At 31.9% G+C, this 17,283-nt stretch overlaps 1 protein-coding gene and 1 pseudogene across 4 annotated transcripts in view; one reads left to right on the plus strand and one right to left on the minus strand.

The window, feature by feature from the left end:
• GRIA4 (glutamate ionotropic receptor AMPA type subunit 4) overlaps nucleotides 1–17,283 on the plus strand; it is a 344,684-nt gene that overhangs the window by 6,114 nt on the left and 321,287 nt on the right. The gene's annotated exons all lie outside the window — the stretch shown is intronic.
• On the minus strand, nucleotides 14,410–14,528 carry LOC111744702 (annotated as a pseudogene).

Consider the following 17,283-nt stretch of genomic DNA (forward strand, 5'->3'; position numbering starts at 1 on the left):
GTCTATCACCAAGTTTTCTAAAACATAAAAATATTTGAGACATCGAAATTAGTTTAGTACAGTTATATTAGAAATCTGTAAAAGAATCAGTTCTTTAATAAGGCAATCTCTTTATAATATAATCCACAAATATTTAGTTTCTGAAATGACTTAAATTTCAGATGAGCAATAGGAAATGCATACATAATAAAGAAGACCAAGTACTCACATATTGTCACTTTGGCAAAATAATAAAAGAAGGTTATAGACTATTTCCAATGTTTTTAACATGGATAGGTGAGACCAATAGGTTAGTAGATATATATTTTTAATGATGTGTTTATCTTACTCTCCTTTTCTGTCTGAAATCTATTTAGTTGTTTAAAAGATGATAGATTAGAAAGTTGTAAAAATCACATATAGACTGGATATTATACCCTAGTAATGAAAAAAGTCATTCCTTTTTCGGTTAAGTATTAGTTCTGTTTGTGGGCCATTTACTTGTTGGCCCCAAATATCCAAGATGAGTGATACTTGTAAAAGTAGGTCGGTTGTAAAATATACTTGTTTAGTTAATCTTAATACATTGAAAATATGACACTATGTCCATTAGGCTCTGCAGACATTTCTACTTATATAGTAGGTACTTAATAAAAACTCATTGAATTTAAGGGTACTGAATACTAATATAATCTTTTGGCATTAATTCAACAATGTTGAAATGTTGTACATATTCCTTTTCAGAGACATGAATCCATAAAAAGACATACTAAGAGTTTACATGGCTGATATAATAATCTTAAACGTGCTAAAATAAAATTCTTATGGTTTCACCTGCTAAGTTGTTAGTAGAGATACATTAGAATTAAATACTATTTGGCTTTTGATTATTTTCGAGAAAATGAGTGATGTAACTCTACTGTGCCTCTCTTTCGATTTCATTATTTTGAACTGATAGCAAGATTCTATGTTGATTTGAAACAATTCTTTAGTTTTATAATGTTCTTTCTCTCTTCCTCCTAATTTTTAATCACGAGATTAATGACGAAGATGAGTCATTTTCTGATGGTTTGTCCTATTCTAAAATGATAGGATGCTGTCTAATTTGCATTGATGTATTTCAGAATTGTCACAAGATTAAGTTTTCATAAAACTATTAGGAAAACTTCTTAAACATTTTTTTTAATCTGGATTTTTCCAAGTGATGTTAATTTCCCAAAGAGGAAAATTTTACTATCTGATATTGGGAAACATAGATTTATCTGATTTGCAGAATTTTATTATTGCTCAGAAATTTAAAATGAAGGATAAATGTAATATACCTTGTGTTTTATGACAACAACATTGTTTTAAAATACTTTGATATACATAATGTTATCTGACCTCAAACTAGTCTTAGAGTGAGACAAGATAGCCATTATTTTATAGTTAAGAGCGCAAGGCCATATGACTAAAAAGCTGCAGAGTCAGGGTCTAACCCAGTTCTTCTAACTAGTACCTTTACTAGAAGGCCATAGCATGTGAAAAATATATCTATGTCGATATCGCTTGAATTAAGAAAGAAAAAAACAGTTGTCATTTATCTTTTTTTCTAATTTAATTGTAACATTTTGAAGAAAATAGAACAAGACATTTCTGGGCAACTTATTCATTAATCATATGACAGTGAGTGAAATAGCAAGGACTGAAGTCAAATTACATAATGAATTCATCCATTCATTCACTAGATTAGATAGCAAATGTGTCCATTTAATTATTAAACATATTTATTAAGGGCAACTGCATTTAAGACTCAATGCTAGAAAGGAAGATCCAAAACTTATAAGAATAGTTGCTGCCTTCAGGAGCTGATAGTCCAGTGGGAAAGACAGACAAGTCAGTTATTAGAAATACAGTAAGATAAAGTGCTATGACAGAAACAGAGTCCTATGACGGAGATAAATTAAGGAAGGATAATAATACCGAACTTGGTATGGCATTCTAAGGGGAATGTCACCTGATCTGGGTACTAAAGATCTAGTTAAATAATTTGAAAAAGAGGGTAAAAGGAAGACATGCCTGACCAAAGGAGGAACACATCACAAGGCACCAAGGTGTGGGAGAGCCAGGCATATTTGAGCCACTTGGTCATATGATCAACTTTGCAGAGGCTACAGAATTTAAATAATGAATTGCAAGGATAATTTTAACACCTTTACATCAGTCATTTCTTCCTTTTCTTAGAGTGTTCTTCCTTTTCTTAGAGTGTTCTTCCTTTTCTTAGAGTGTTCTTTTGACTTCCGACCAGGAAGAAAAGCAGCACTTATTAACCCCACATAGATTCTATTAATACATACTCTTTTGTATATGTTGGTCTAGAATATTCTTATCTTTTATTTAGAAGTAGGAAGAGGGAGTCTTTTCTGGACTTTTGAACGAGGTGGTCTTGAATTTACAACCCTCTAGTGGGTAAGTTACTTAATTTCTTCATCTGTTAACACAAGGAAATAATATCTACCACACATGAATTTTATGAATATTAGAAAAGTATTTGGAAAGTATTCAGCATACAGTTAGAACTCAATTAAATTTAGTTGTATTACATATTCTGTGTCATGTGGAACATTTATTTCTGAGTCAATCTAACATTTCAAGAGTTATATATATTTTCTGTTTATATTTTAAAAAGGCAGTGTATGTTTTAAATGAATATATTTTGTTGATATTTTTAAGGAACATTTTGACCTTTCATTTAATTGTTAATTTTATGTACACAAGTCTAAATTCATATTTTTAAAAATTATTTCTTAAGTCCTAGGAGAGGGTAACTTTATCTGGAATTTATAGACCATTCAGAAAGAGGATTGGTTCATAGATGAATTAAAGAGGTTGATGATTTCTCCTGATTATAAGCAAAATTCGATGGGTGTTTATGTGTGTTTACGGAGAGGCAGTCTAAACTTTTGAACAGCTTCTCAATGAATCCAGTTGCACAAAAGACCCAGTATCACAGCCCTAAAGAAGCTACTCATAAGAAACAGTACTTCTTCTTTCCCTACCTTCATCTTTTTAGAAACTGATTGAATTCTGACCTTGAAACCAACCAGGAATTTTTACATGAAATTCATCTCCACTAGCTTCAATGTGTCCTAGCTGGCGAAATCCTTGGTTTGGTCCTCTGCCTCTCAAATTGTCATCTTATCATATTTATTTCTTCTCTTACTATCAAAAATTCTACATATTCCACATCAGCTCTTTCTATTTTTATCACAAATCACCTTTTGCCTTACCATCACCACTCCTAGAACGCTGTGTTCTTGAAGGTCACCAGTGACTTTCAAATTAGTAAATTCAGTTGTTGTTCCTTTGTCCTCATTGTCTCTGAATAGTCGGCAGAATTTGACATTGCTAACAACTCCGTTTTCTGAAACTTATTTCTCCTCCTATAGTAGTAAAAGAGCTATTAAAATGGGATACTGAAAATATGCCAAAGGTGTTGTATTACCTCAATTCTTACACAACCCTAAGAAGCAGACATTATTATTATTATCATTTTATATGTGAAGAAACTGAAGATTTGAAGTTAAGAAAATTTGCCTAACCATAGAGTATCCAGGCATCAGATCCTAAAATCAGGTTTCTCTGCCATTCATACTACAATATCTTGGTTAGTACAGTGTCCATAAGATACCCATCACTTGGTGTGACGGCAGCTGGTAACTCTTAACCTAAATAGAAAGATGTTTTCTCAAAGCTACCTCTTTACTTTAACAACTTTCATTTACCCTGGGTAACATGTATAGCATTTTATATTGGACATCAATTCTTCCATGAGATTTGTAACGCACTATAAAAGTTGGAGAATTCTAAACGGTGACACCCCCATTACTTTATATTGCAAAATTCTTGTCATAAAATTCTTGTAATTTTTCTACCATGTGGAAAAATGTTATGCAAACAGCATTGGATAGTTCATTAGTTGGCAAACCCACATATTTGTTAGAGGAATATTAATGGACTTCAGAATAACTACAGCTATTTGATTCATATTTTCCCAAGTTCTTCACTTTAAGATTTGCTTAGCTGTCAGGCATTTTCTTTCAGGTTTTCTTTTACAAGTTTTTAGATTCCAAATTAACATAGTGATGACTGTCTTAAAGAGCATTGCCCTAAATCAAAATCACTCATCTTTATAGTGTAATCACTCGCCTCCCATTTAATATAACTAGTGGTGTAATCAATTAAAAGTTTAATGTTATCTTGGAAGTAAAAGGTAAAAAAATTGAGATTTAATACTTTTTTGAATAAACCATGATATTTCTCTAAATACAGCAAAAATTACACCATAAACTGTAATCAGTGCTTGCTTACTTTTTAAAAAAATTTTTTTAAAAATTTATTTAAATTAGTTTCAAGTATACAGTACATTGGTCAGATATCAATAGAGTTCAGCTTTTGTTCCTTATATGCTTATTCCAAGAAGAGCAGTTTGTTATCAGTAACTTTAAATATTTTGTGCCCTGTGTTCTTTTTATTGTTCGTATTTTCATCTTTTTAAAAAAACTAACATGCGTGTGAAAATTTCAAATAATTCAGAAATCTTAATAAATCAAAATATTCTGTAATCTCACAATTTAGAGATAATCATAGTCAACAGTGGCCTATAGATCCTTTAAGACATTTTTATCTATATATACATAAGTAGAGAGATAGAGTACTATAAATATGAGAAGCTAATATTTTCTAGACATAAAGGTAATTAAAAAATTATGTCACTCTATAACTGCATTTCATCAATAGTTTGTTTTATTTATTATAAAAAGTTTTCTTCCAGTATATAAGACTATCTCATTTTCTTTTATTGCTACATAAAATGTCATTATGTGAAGTTACTATGATAAACACACTTTATACCCTCATGATCAGCTTTTAGATTATTTCCACGTTTTTGTTATTACAAACAAAATAGCAGTAAAACTATTTGCATACCTGTGTGAGTATTCCTGTATCATTAATTCTTGGAAGTGAAATTACTACATCAAATAATATAGATGTTTACCCTTAATAGTGCCAATTTTTTCCCCTCAAAAACAAAATGTTATTTAAATTTACAACTACCAGGATGCGAGAATAATTGCTTTTCTATGACCTGCCGACACTAGCCATTATCAGTCTCTCCAATCTTCATTTGTCCTCATGGGTGAAAATGACATCTAATTGCTTCTTTAATTTGCATATTTTTGATTAATAGTGAGGCTGAGAATATTTTCGTATATTTATAAGACCTGCGTACTTTCTTCTCTGTGAACTGTCATTTTTTTTCTTTGTCAGTGTTTTCTTACTTATTCGTGGAATGTTTTATATACTATGGAAATTAACCCTTTTATCATGATATGTAATTATTATTTTCATTTTTTACTTATTTATCATCATTATTCTTCTCTAGAATATAAACTCCCAGAACCTTGTTAAACTATATATCTTCATAACCTCACACAATACCTGGTCCAAAGTAAGAATCAGTAAATATCTTCTAATAGATGAACTAGCAATACATGAATTTTCTCTTCATTCATCTTTGGGGCATCCTTAGGATAGCTAAGACTTTTCATGTGTTATCTTAGAGAGAATCAAGCAGAGGCTATGAAGACAATGAGATGTAGATCCAAAATAAATGGTATGTATTTTTCTTATTTTAAGCATATTTCTTCTCATTTGTTCCAATTAATTCAACTTATAAGACGGGCTAAACAAAGAGGAAAATAAGTTCTATAGGGAAGAAGTGAGACTGTTAATGTAAAATGACCTATATTATGCTGGCCAGATTGTTTTTGATAAATTTAAATCTGGTAGGAGAGAACTTCTAGGTGCTTATAACATGTGGTGCCTGCTGACAAAAGAACTAGAAAATGCTGATACTTTTAAAGCAGGAGAAAGGCCATTTGGGTAGCCCAGGTGAACTAGTGTGCACACTCAAGAGAATCTCATGTATGCAGATATTTGACTGCTTCCTTAACCCTTTTTAAAGTTTATGGAACTAGATGACTTGTGAAAAAGGGAGTTTCAGTCAAATGTACGATATTATTTCTGTCAGTTAGGCATTGCACCTTCAGTAGGCATTTTAACACTTCTCTGCTCCAAAGATTTAGAATTAAGAGAAATATTTTATTTTTCTCCACAAAACATGCATGTATCCTCCTACCTTAATGGAAAACTTGTAAGTCAAATTGTTTTCCTTTTTGCTGCTAACCAGGAAGCTCAGTCCATATTTACTGTTTAGTAAAAACATTGTACCCAATTTTAAACATTTTGCTTTGTTTTTATGTCCTTGTTTTTTCTAAAATTATATATAATATAAATAACATAATATAAATATATGTAAAAATATATAAGCAAAACATTATGCTTTAAATATATCTTATAAGACTATGCATATCATTTTAGGAAAGAAGCACAAAGTAGAATGGCTATAAATAAAATGTCTAGACAATATTTTATTCAACACAGATATTGGTCAGCTTTTGCCTGAATAGTCAAATTTCTTGTTTAGTACTCGCTTCTTTTATATATGCCTTAGAAGGTGAAAGATAGATAGTAGATAGATAGATAGATAGATAGATAGATAGATAGATAGATAGATAGATAATCTGTCACCAATTCTTGAGAACAATTATCATACCTTATTAGTACTTCTACTCTGAGAACCTATCACAGTGCTTGGAACATTTATGTCCCATATTCAATAAATGTTTGTTGACCGATTGAGGGAAATGAGGGAAAGAACCCATTTCTTGGTTGAGTATTTATAACAATTCTTAGACAGAACTGAATAACAACATAAATCTAGTTCATTTTCTATATGACTCAAACCCTTCACATTTTTGAAAACAGATATCACATGTCCCCTCTGTACTTTTTCAAGCTAAATAACATTTCCTTATATAACATAGTTTCTGAAACCTTTAACATCCAAGTTCTGGCATTCTGAATATCCGCTGGATTTATCATAATTTCATTAAAATGTATTGGCCTGAAGTAACCTCATATTCCTGCCATGATCTGTCCAGAATTAAACTCCACATTTTTGATACTCGTGATCATGATCTAAATGATCTGTCCAGGTGAGAATATTCATTCCAATGATTTAGGCATTATACATGTAAAATGTAGGCCAAGATTATTTAGGTTTTAATTAGTCAGGTTATATCACACTGTTCATATTAAGTTCATAGTCAATTAAAACTTAATACTTTGCGCTTTTTTCACATGAATTGCTACAAAGCAACCTCTCCATAGAGCATTTTTAAAAATTCAAAATGAAAGATTTTACACTCTTAAATTTCCACCAGATGTTTGAAAACATCAAGACCTTCTTAAATCTTAATTCATTTAATTGTAAATTATTTTGAATTCTGTATGACTCTTTATTATATGATTATCCATATTGATGATTAAAATTAAGAACAGCCTGTGATATAGGATAGATATAGGATGACACTAGATCATGAATCTATGTTTTTTATGTATGTCTGGTCAGTTAAAGGTGAATTCTCCTAAAATAATTTATTTGATCAGATTTCTCTATATTTTTCACAAACACTTGCATTCCATTGCAGTTGTACCTTTTTTTTAAACGTTAAAACAAACTCAAAGGCCATAAAATCCTGGGCAAAATATCTCACGGAACTATATTGAATAAGAATAACGTATGCTCACACACATACATCACTGGGGTTGAAAAGAATGAACAAAAGATATATAACAGATAATTTACATTGGAATAAATAAATCTAGTAAACAAAGTATAAAATATATTTAACTAAGCAGAGTAAACAAAAGAGATATTAACTAATTTTGGTGGTAAATATAAAGAGAATTTTAAATCACTCAAGGGCTAGATATTTAAAATTGATACAATGATATTGAAAATCAAATTGTGACAATTTATCAAAAAACATTAAAAATTGTGGATCATTTGAATTTATGAATCGAAACAATCTCTCATCATGAAAATGCTCATTCAAACATTACTTAGCAATATTTAGTTGTGGAATGGTTAAATTAAGTAAAATCCAGCAAAACTGTTTAAGGAAGAATGTTAATCATTAGAGTCCTCTAGCTGACTTGTGCCAACAATTCTGAGTTCGAGAATTTTTTTCTATATATTAGATACTCTTTGCATTTTTTCTTTCTATTATTTTGTTTTTGTTTTTGTTTTTGTTTGCAGAAGAGCCAGCATCACAATAGTATCACTAGTCTGATGTAAAAAAAAAGATGTCCTCAAAATGTAAAAACGATTTATAGAGTTAATAGAGCTAGTTGAATGATTTTTAAGAAACTTCAATTATTTAGAGAAGCTTGGATCTTCTACACGCCAGTCTTGGCTGATAGTCAAGTAAAGATAGGTACATTGGTTGTTCTGGAGGCAGTCTATCTCAAGACTCTGTGTAGATATTCAGAAATTCTAGTTAGTAAATAATATGGAAAAATCACAAGTTGTCAATTTTACCACCAACCTCTCCTTTATATCTCTTCCTCACCTCTCATTCTCCCAAACACAGAATGTGTTGGGGGAAGATTCAGGAATAATGCGATAATCTTCTTGGGTCTTAAAAGATGCATGAGATTTTGCCATACTGTAAAGAGAGAGAAAAATATTCCAGGCAGACAAAAAATCAACGCAAGAAAAAGTGTAAAGGTATATGGACAACTTTAGGGATTAGTAATGTGGCAAGAAATTAGAGATAGAGATGGAACTTAGGGGGTCTGTAGAGTGGAAGATTGAGGGGAAGGAGTGAGATAGTACTGCAGAGGCAGAGAGGAGCCTTGCAAACAGTCTTGAAAGCAAGGGTAAGGATTTTGTTTTTTATTATGGGCCAGAAGACTAGAATCATTTTAAGCAGTTTATAACGTAATTATATTTGTGTTTTAGAAAGAATTCTAGCACCACTATTCATCATTCATGTGTATAGCTAAATGTGGTTCCTTCTCCATACCAAATGCACTAAGAAACCATTTCCTATATAAGAAAGGCCATTTGCTACTTCAGTTTGTTGTTTGTAGAACCCATTATTGTATATAATTTTGCTCACTACTTTCCATTGAGAGCGGTTACTTCCAGCAAAATATACTCAGTTTATCATCTCAGCCACATATCTTCAGACTGCAAATCAGGTCTTTCATGATAATAAACAGGTTGGAAAAGAGCTGGTATGGTGGGAAGAAAAAAAAATGAATAAACAAGCATCTTTATAATATGTACAAAGGCAATTAAATGTCCTTACAGATTAGTGCAGATGGTGATAGAATACTACATATTTCATTCTGATTAAGTTTCAGACTTCTTTTAGTTATTGCTCTTGATATAAGTATTATTTAATTTGATTAGCACAAATAAGCATCTATACAAAAAATGTGACTTGCCACTTAATCACATAATGTAGAATAGCAAGGGATGGTTTTAAAAAAGTGAGTTCAACTATTGTAAGATGAGAATAATAATTAGTACAATTGCCACCATATGCGTGCGCACGCGCACACACACACACACACACACACACACACAGATGTGTACACACACATGCACATACACAGACCTTACCAAAGGAAAAAAATACAGTGAAATAATAGCATGTGTAATTTGCCAGGTATGAATTTTTCCTTGCCTTCAAAATAATGAAGTATGAATGTTTGCATTCATACTTTTACCCAGCACTACTTACAGATTTACTTATTTTTCAAAAATAAAAATACAGCAAAATATATTACATATATATACATAAATATCAGAATAACTGTAAATAAGTTTACATTTTGTACATAACCTTATATTTAATATAATATATACATTAGAATCTGTTATATACATATTTAATACATACATGCCTTTAGCATTGGTTCTTGTTTTCACAAAATTTGGTAATGATTATATGTTTTGAAAACATAAGTGACTGAAAATAAGCCTCATTTTACAGAAGTGATAAAATCACAGATTGGAAAGCAAGTGTGAATATTTTATTGAGAAGGAACTCTTGCTGACAGGTTTTTTTAATTTCAAAATAATCATGTCTTCACCTCTCCTACACTTTTACTTTATTTTATTTCAAAGGAAAATTATCCATTTGGTGATACTGTAATGCTTTTCAATCATTATACTGCAACCAATGTGCTATTTGGCAAAATAGTTGTAATTATTAAACACCATGATTTAGAGATTTTCAATATATGAGAAATATGTAAGATATACAGTGAGTTAACAAAAGATAGTCCTTCTTTTGGTTTCAATATCATATGAACCATAATACCTAGAAGAGAATGAAAAAGACTCTACCAAAATATTGGTAACGATATTTTTCTTTAGTGTTATGCAGAATTCTGATTTTAATTGACAAATTTCTGAGTTTTTTATGTTTCTAAATAGTATACGTTTATATTTTTCTGGTTAACAATATCTAAATGAAAGAAAATGTAGTAATCTTACCACTAAGTATTGAATTTGTCTTGCTCTGTCCAAGTGGGACAGGTAATCTTGGGAGATCTCTAGACATTTTAGCCAATATCAACACTTGTTGTGAGAACATCATGTCCTCTTAACAATTGTTATGTTTGATCTCTTTACTTACACATGTTCATTATTTTAAAACAAAAATAACAGCTTTAATTAATTAAAAGTATTAAATTAAGTCATGTCTTCCTTTTTTTTTTGTTTACTACAGCTCATTTAAAAGAACCAAGAAAATAGTTGGTAATGACAAGCAGTTTTCATTGCCCATAACTTACCATGTCTGATTGCATATATTAATTTCAATTCTATAGAAAGGACATTAGTTACATGAGGGAGCTAATGGCTCTTGGATAATCTGGTCACTCTCTCTGAGTAGTCTTTTCTGACCACCAAAAGCTGGTTTAGGCTCTACCTGGACATGATCTGATGGCATCTTGAGCTTACATGGTCATGTTATATTAACATTTAGCTGTACATTCTCACTCTGGAATATAAGCCCCTGGATGACTGGATGCTATTGTATTTGTGGACAAATCCCTAGCGCTTGGCTCATGGCACAATATCTGTAACATAATAGCACTAAATTAATACCATTGAGTATATGGATATGAGAATGGATGGATTTTGGAAATGATAGTTAGATATTAGTATTTTAATTACTATTTTGAGCATCCAATTAAAGAATTGTTTCAGATTCTTTGTTAGTGACTTTTGAGACTATAAAAAATTTCAAAACAATTCTTTATGGGCTTCTCCATATGTGTAGGTGATTGGTGAAAGATTGTAAAGATTATTACTCATTAAAACACATTTTCTTCAGAATTTAGAGGCTAAAAGTCATATAAGTTGCCCTCCATCCTCCCTGAGTTCAAATGTCTCATGAGGATTTTCACCTGAGTTTGATACTGCCAGGATGCCTACCCATAGAGAGGGATACCACAGCTCGCCATTTAAAATTCTGATGCAAGCATCAACATTTCATTCTCATTTCTACTTCCAACCTTGTTTTTCACACAGCAGCTAGACCCACTAAAGTCTTTTCACTTCTACCCAATTTCGAAGACAATTTTTGTGTGTTTAGTGTTTCAAGCAGTATTCCACTTTGGGAACACAGGCCTCTTTGTTTCTGAGTGGCAAACAATCTAGTGATAACTGCTGAAAATTTTAATGTGATGTGACAAATGCTCTGATTATATTGGAGAGGGAGCATCTAGCCCTGCCTGCAGCAATGTATTTATAATGTACATTAAAAGAGATTTTCTTTTTTCTGTACTCATGGGTCAGAAGGACCATTTTACTATCTTTTATAGGGCCAAGATAATAGGCTAAATAAAAGGACTTTACATTATCCAAATTAATTTGATTAACGAAGTAAGATTGGATAGATTTACTTAGATGCTGGAATTTATATGGAAAGAATAAAACCAACTCCTTTGTCAGTCCTACATTGAATCGAACTACTCTTATTGTCTCAGAGACATCAAATTACTTCACATTTCTATATTCTATATTCCTTAAGCATCTGTGTGTGTTTGTTACCAAGCTATCTGCCCTTATTAATATGCAGCTTTTTAAGTATTCAATCGTCACTTTACTTAATTGAATGTTCGTTTGGCAACTGTCATGCTCTCTTTATTGGGCTACACATTTTATTGAAAGGAAATATTAGATGTGATATTGGACTTTTATAAGCTTATAATCTGATAGAAAGGCAGAAGTAACTTAATATAAAATAAGATAATAAGTAAGTGTTAAATTAGAAGATATAGTGCATTATATAATAGTTGCCAAAGTAGGAATATCAGAAGAGGCCAGACTGCATAAACATAAACCTTAGCTAAGTGTAATTTAATTTTGTCATTAAAAGCATGAGGAGGAAAGAGTGAGGCATAAAGGGAAGGTCGAACAGAACAAGCAAAACACTAACCTACAAAAGAGTGTAGGAAGGCACAGGAAAGCATCTTATTGCTTCTAAGCAGAGTTAACGTGAGGGAAAACAGGTAGGGGAAAACCCATTATATTTCAGGACTTTAGAAGCCAAGAAAATAGTTCGATAACAGGGAACATTTGAAAGTTTGGGTATGAGACTAGTATTACCAAAAGTGGAATTCAAGGACCATTATTCTGGGTATGAAAGATCAACTTAGAGAGAAAAGAGGACAGATGCATGAACAGAAAATGAACCCAATTAAAGTCTCACTCTTTTCTCATCATATCTCATTGTTTTGGGTCTCCTTCAGTCTATAGTCTTAATTGATTTCTCATTTTATCTTCCCGTAAGAATCTACTCCAGATTAATCTCTTTATTTATACTTCTCACTTCCCAGCCTCTGCTCTTTCTCACTTACACCCAATTTCAAAGATAATACCACTGCTTTGGACATCTTTCCTCCTTCTTTCCCTATGTAGCAACACTTCCATCCTTCCAAATACTGCTCACTGGTGAAGCAAGAGAGCACAGGCGTGGGACCTAGGCCTCGGTTCAATCCCCAGCTGTGTCGCTCACTAGCTATGAGAATTTCTGATAGGTTAATCAACTTCTTTGTGTTTTACAAGTTTAAATTATAAATTAAAGAGAAAAAATCTTACCTTGATTTTAATTAAACACATGTAAAACAATGTATATTAAAATACATCATATAAAGTGTTTAGGTATTGTCTTGTGAGGATTAGTGTAAACAGTAATCATTGAAATAATTATATGTATCATTCACTCAGTCTCATGTGTACAAAATAAAATGCAGACTTTAATGGCTGATGAAAATAAAGAAAGAGAAGTCAGGATTATGACTTAAAAGATGATGGAGAGTGGTACTATCAGGATATGAAATGAAGATGGAATAAAAGGTCCTAAAGCAATATTATGCATTAATTTGGAGCTAATTGAGTTAGAAATTTTTATCTAGTGGAGGAGTTCTGTAGACAATTGAGCATTCAAGTAGCTGTAGAAAGATTTGGGATGAACGTACATGGATTTTAGAATTATCAGCATGTAAGTGACAGTTAAAATGATGAACAAAAAGTAAATTGCCAGACTATATTGTTAGTATATAAAAAATAATGATTTTGGGGGAAGATCAACATCATGAGAAGGAAGATACAGAAACTATATCTTGTTTAGTCCACAGGATTTTTAAAAAATAATGTTTTCAACTTAAAAATTAGTAGATTATACATAAAATTTTAGATCTTTGACTTCTCTGGAAAATTATAAAACTCATTACAATGAATCAGAATTTCCTAATGGTGACAACGGGTTGGAAGTTAATAAGTAGCCCCCAGATAAATAAGGTCTGTTCTAACTGGCTGGGTCTTAGAAATCCCGAGGCCTACTTCTCATATGCCTATTTCCTTTCTAGGTCTTGTAAGCATTTGAGTTTGTGACTTCTGTAAAAAAAAAAAAGAACAAATAAGCAAAGAGCAGTTTCTCAGAAGTCACTGGAGAATACATGTCCTAGCATATGCCTCTGATGTAGGTAGAAAGTAAGAACTGAAATGTCTTTGACTAGGAGAAGACTTCTCAGCTTTAAGGTTGTTTGCCAAGGCAACCTCCTCAATACCTTGCATAAATAAAACAAATCAGACCGTACACATAGAAACTCCTTGAGGATAGTAACCCCATGGTGTTCCATGTATTTGCTAAGTTATGAGAAACATTAGTTTCATGAGTGCCCAGTAATGACTAAATAACCTTGATAAATGAATACAATTTAAATAGAGGAATGTTACTATTCCATTTATATGGATTTCTGTTTGAAAATGACCATACCTCAAGAATTTTTTTATGTACACACTTTTCACAACAGATAATATTGCCATTTCTTAAAAGTTTTATTTATTTGTTTGTTTGTTTGTTTGTTTATAGGCGAGGCAACCCTTGGTTGACCTCACAGATTTCAAGGACCTTGTCAGCTTACAATCCCTTATTTTTTTATTTTTATTTTTTACACCTACAGTACCTGGTCTTCCTAGGTGGTCTTCCATCCAAGTACTAACCAGGCCCGACCCTGCTTAGCTTCTGAGATCAGACTAGATCAGGCTTATTCAGGGTAGCATGGCCATAGACTAGAAGTTTTATATACATGTCCATCTAAAGTATTAATTTTTATGGCTGTCAAATTAGAAGAATTTGATTCTAAAGTATAAGTTTATAAATTATCCAGAAACTGTAAATCTGCTCAGTGGACTATAAGCTACTTGAAAGCATGGTTTCCAATTCTATTTTTCTATTACATCTCCTGAACACAGCACAATGTATAAATTGTAATAAATTCTCAGTAAATATTTCTGAATGTAAATTTGCATTATTATTCAAGCTGTGAATTCACAGATCAAGTATAATTGCACTGGAGTTTAGAGACTATTAGAGAAAAACTTATCTGTCATAACCATGCTTTCTTTCAAGTGGTCTCTTGAAATAACTTATTGGAATAAATGAAGGCAATAATTGCAAATCTCTTGCATCACAGAAATCCAGATTTCTACAAGTCAAAAGATCTGTGTTCCACACCTAGTTCAATAACAAAATCAGAATCCCAGACCTAGAAGACACTTTGGGAAATAACATAAATGACAACCAATTTATGATTTATAAAACCTTTCATATAGCCTATGTTATTTGGTTCTAATGCAATCCCAAGAAATAACTAAAAATATCAAACTGGAACCCGAGACTCCTAATACTAACCTGATGACATTAGCTTGCAAATGGTTTCTGCCACGTCCTAGACATCATGATCTTATGAAGGTTACCGAAACACTCTGAGTTTCAGCTTTCTGATCTGCAAAACAGGGACAAGAGTAGTAACCAGAAGGTCTGCTGTAAACTTTGATGGAGATCTTGCCTGTAAAGTGCCTAGCATAGTGTCTGCTGCATGTATAAATCCAGCTATGACTATGGCCACTTTGCTATTTGCCCAAGGTCCCTCAGCCAAAAAGTGGACTCCAAACCCAAATCTTCTGACTCCAGATTCCATGCTATTTTCCCTACTTCACAGAAGACTACACGTGCTTAAGAGTTGCTACTTTTTAGTATCTCAGATTCTGACAGTCCCCACATTTCCTAGGTTGCCGATATAGACTTACTATATAATATATGGGAAATTACCTTCTAGACTGGCTGCATGATTGTCAGTTATCTTTTAGGTATAGGTGAGTGTTCGGAAAGCTTACTAAAAAAATCCGTTATAAAAATACCTACTCTGTAGAGCAAGCACCAATATTATTAAGCGATTTGGGGGTATGTAATTTTAGGGTGGGACTTGACAAATACAGATACCTTTAACTATATACCTATGATAATAATATCTCACACATATATAGTATTTCATGGTGTTTCAAAAATGAGGAATTAAGAAATCAGATGATATACAGGGTTTCTGATAAGTACATTGACAGTTAAAACTATAACTTGTACTTCTTAAATATGCAATCATATATAGGAGTCATATTTAAGTTTTCTCTAAAATAATCTTATAAGAGATATCAGAAATAAGTTATTTTTCTTTCTTTTTTTCTTTTGGAACATAAAATAGAACTGGGGGAATTAACCTCTCTATAGGAAAATTAACTGCTTAAAAGTAAAATAAAATCTCAGTATTTGAATTACAGCAGTACTAAGAAAGTTCATTGTAAATATATAATTTGTGACTTGGTAGCAAAAACCAGTATTTGAAGGGGAAAGATAATATAAAGAAGATCTGTCATAGTGCTGTTAAATGACAGTTCCACAGTAAATGTCAACCATATTAATATACATGATAAATTCCATTGGTTTTACTTTAAGGTAAGTAGCTAAAAAAAATATGAATTGTGGAAATTCCATTTTTGACAAAGGAAAATACTATGAATTTCTGCAGTACTCACAGGGGTGAGACTTGTCCTGGATTCATGCCATTTCACAGATCATTAGAGGCATGAGAAGAGGCTGCTGCTTCTCGCCTGCCTCAGCTGTGGCAGCATTCCATGCAGAGCCTCCCAGCCAAATGGTCCCCTCTAGTGACCCTCACCATCATGGTACTTGAAATTGTGTTAGTGCCTAAAGGAAGACTTTGACCTTGAATATGGACCAATGTGAACTAATTCTCACATTATAATTTACAATTTAATTATCACAGTAAACTCTAACCTTATTGGTTTCAATTATTCTCCATAAACTCAAATCCTAGAGAAAAAAGATCATATATATTTGATAACATATATTCAGGGTGGTTTAGAAACAAGAAGGTATAGAAGATGATCTCAGTAGTTGGACATAGAATACTGCCCAAAGACTCAGGAGCTGAGTAATTCATATCAACCCAGAGGCAGCTATGCCTCATATCTGTTACTATGCTTGTGTGCAACTCTAAACACATGCTTTTAATTATCGAGTATATTTGTAATCCATCACATGTGAAGCAGACAGTTTTAGAATACAAACAAACAGCTTCCAATACAAAGAAAACAAGACAAATGCCTTCGTGCTTTTAGTTTAGTTTTTATTAATAATTTTCCACATGGAATATGTAATAGTATACATTTTTCATGTTTACTAAAGGCAGATCATATTCATGAAATGTACATTTTAAGACAATGTTGAACAAAATTTGCAAAAGTATGGATAGTATAATTTTTAATGTTTTTCTTATAATTTCCTGTCCTTTTCATTTTATCCCTCAAGGGTGCTTTGCCATTTTTTGCATTTTGTTGAAACTTAGCCTTTTAAAATTCAAAGTGATTTTTTATTAAGTCTCATATACTAACTTTACCCCACCTGACATACATACTAAATCGAGAAATTCTATACTTTCATCTTTTCCTTTTCTCCATAGATATAATAC

This window comes from Pteropus vampyrus, unplaced genomic scaffold (assembly GCF_000151845.1).
Source record: "Pteropus vampyrus isolate Shadow unplaced genomic scaffold, Pvam_2.0 Scaffold139, whole genome shotgun sequence".
In the NCBI taxonomy this organism is placed as follows: Eukaryota; Metazoa; Chordata; class Mammalia; order Chiroptera; family Pteropodidae; genus Pteropus; species Pteropus vampyrus.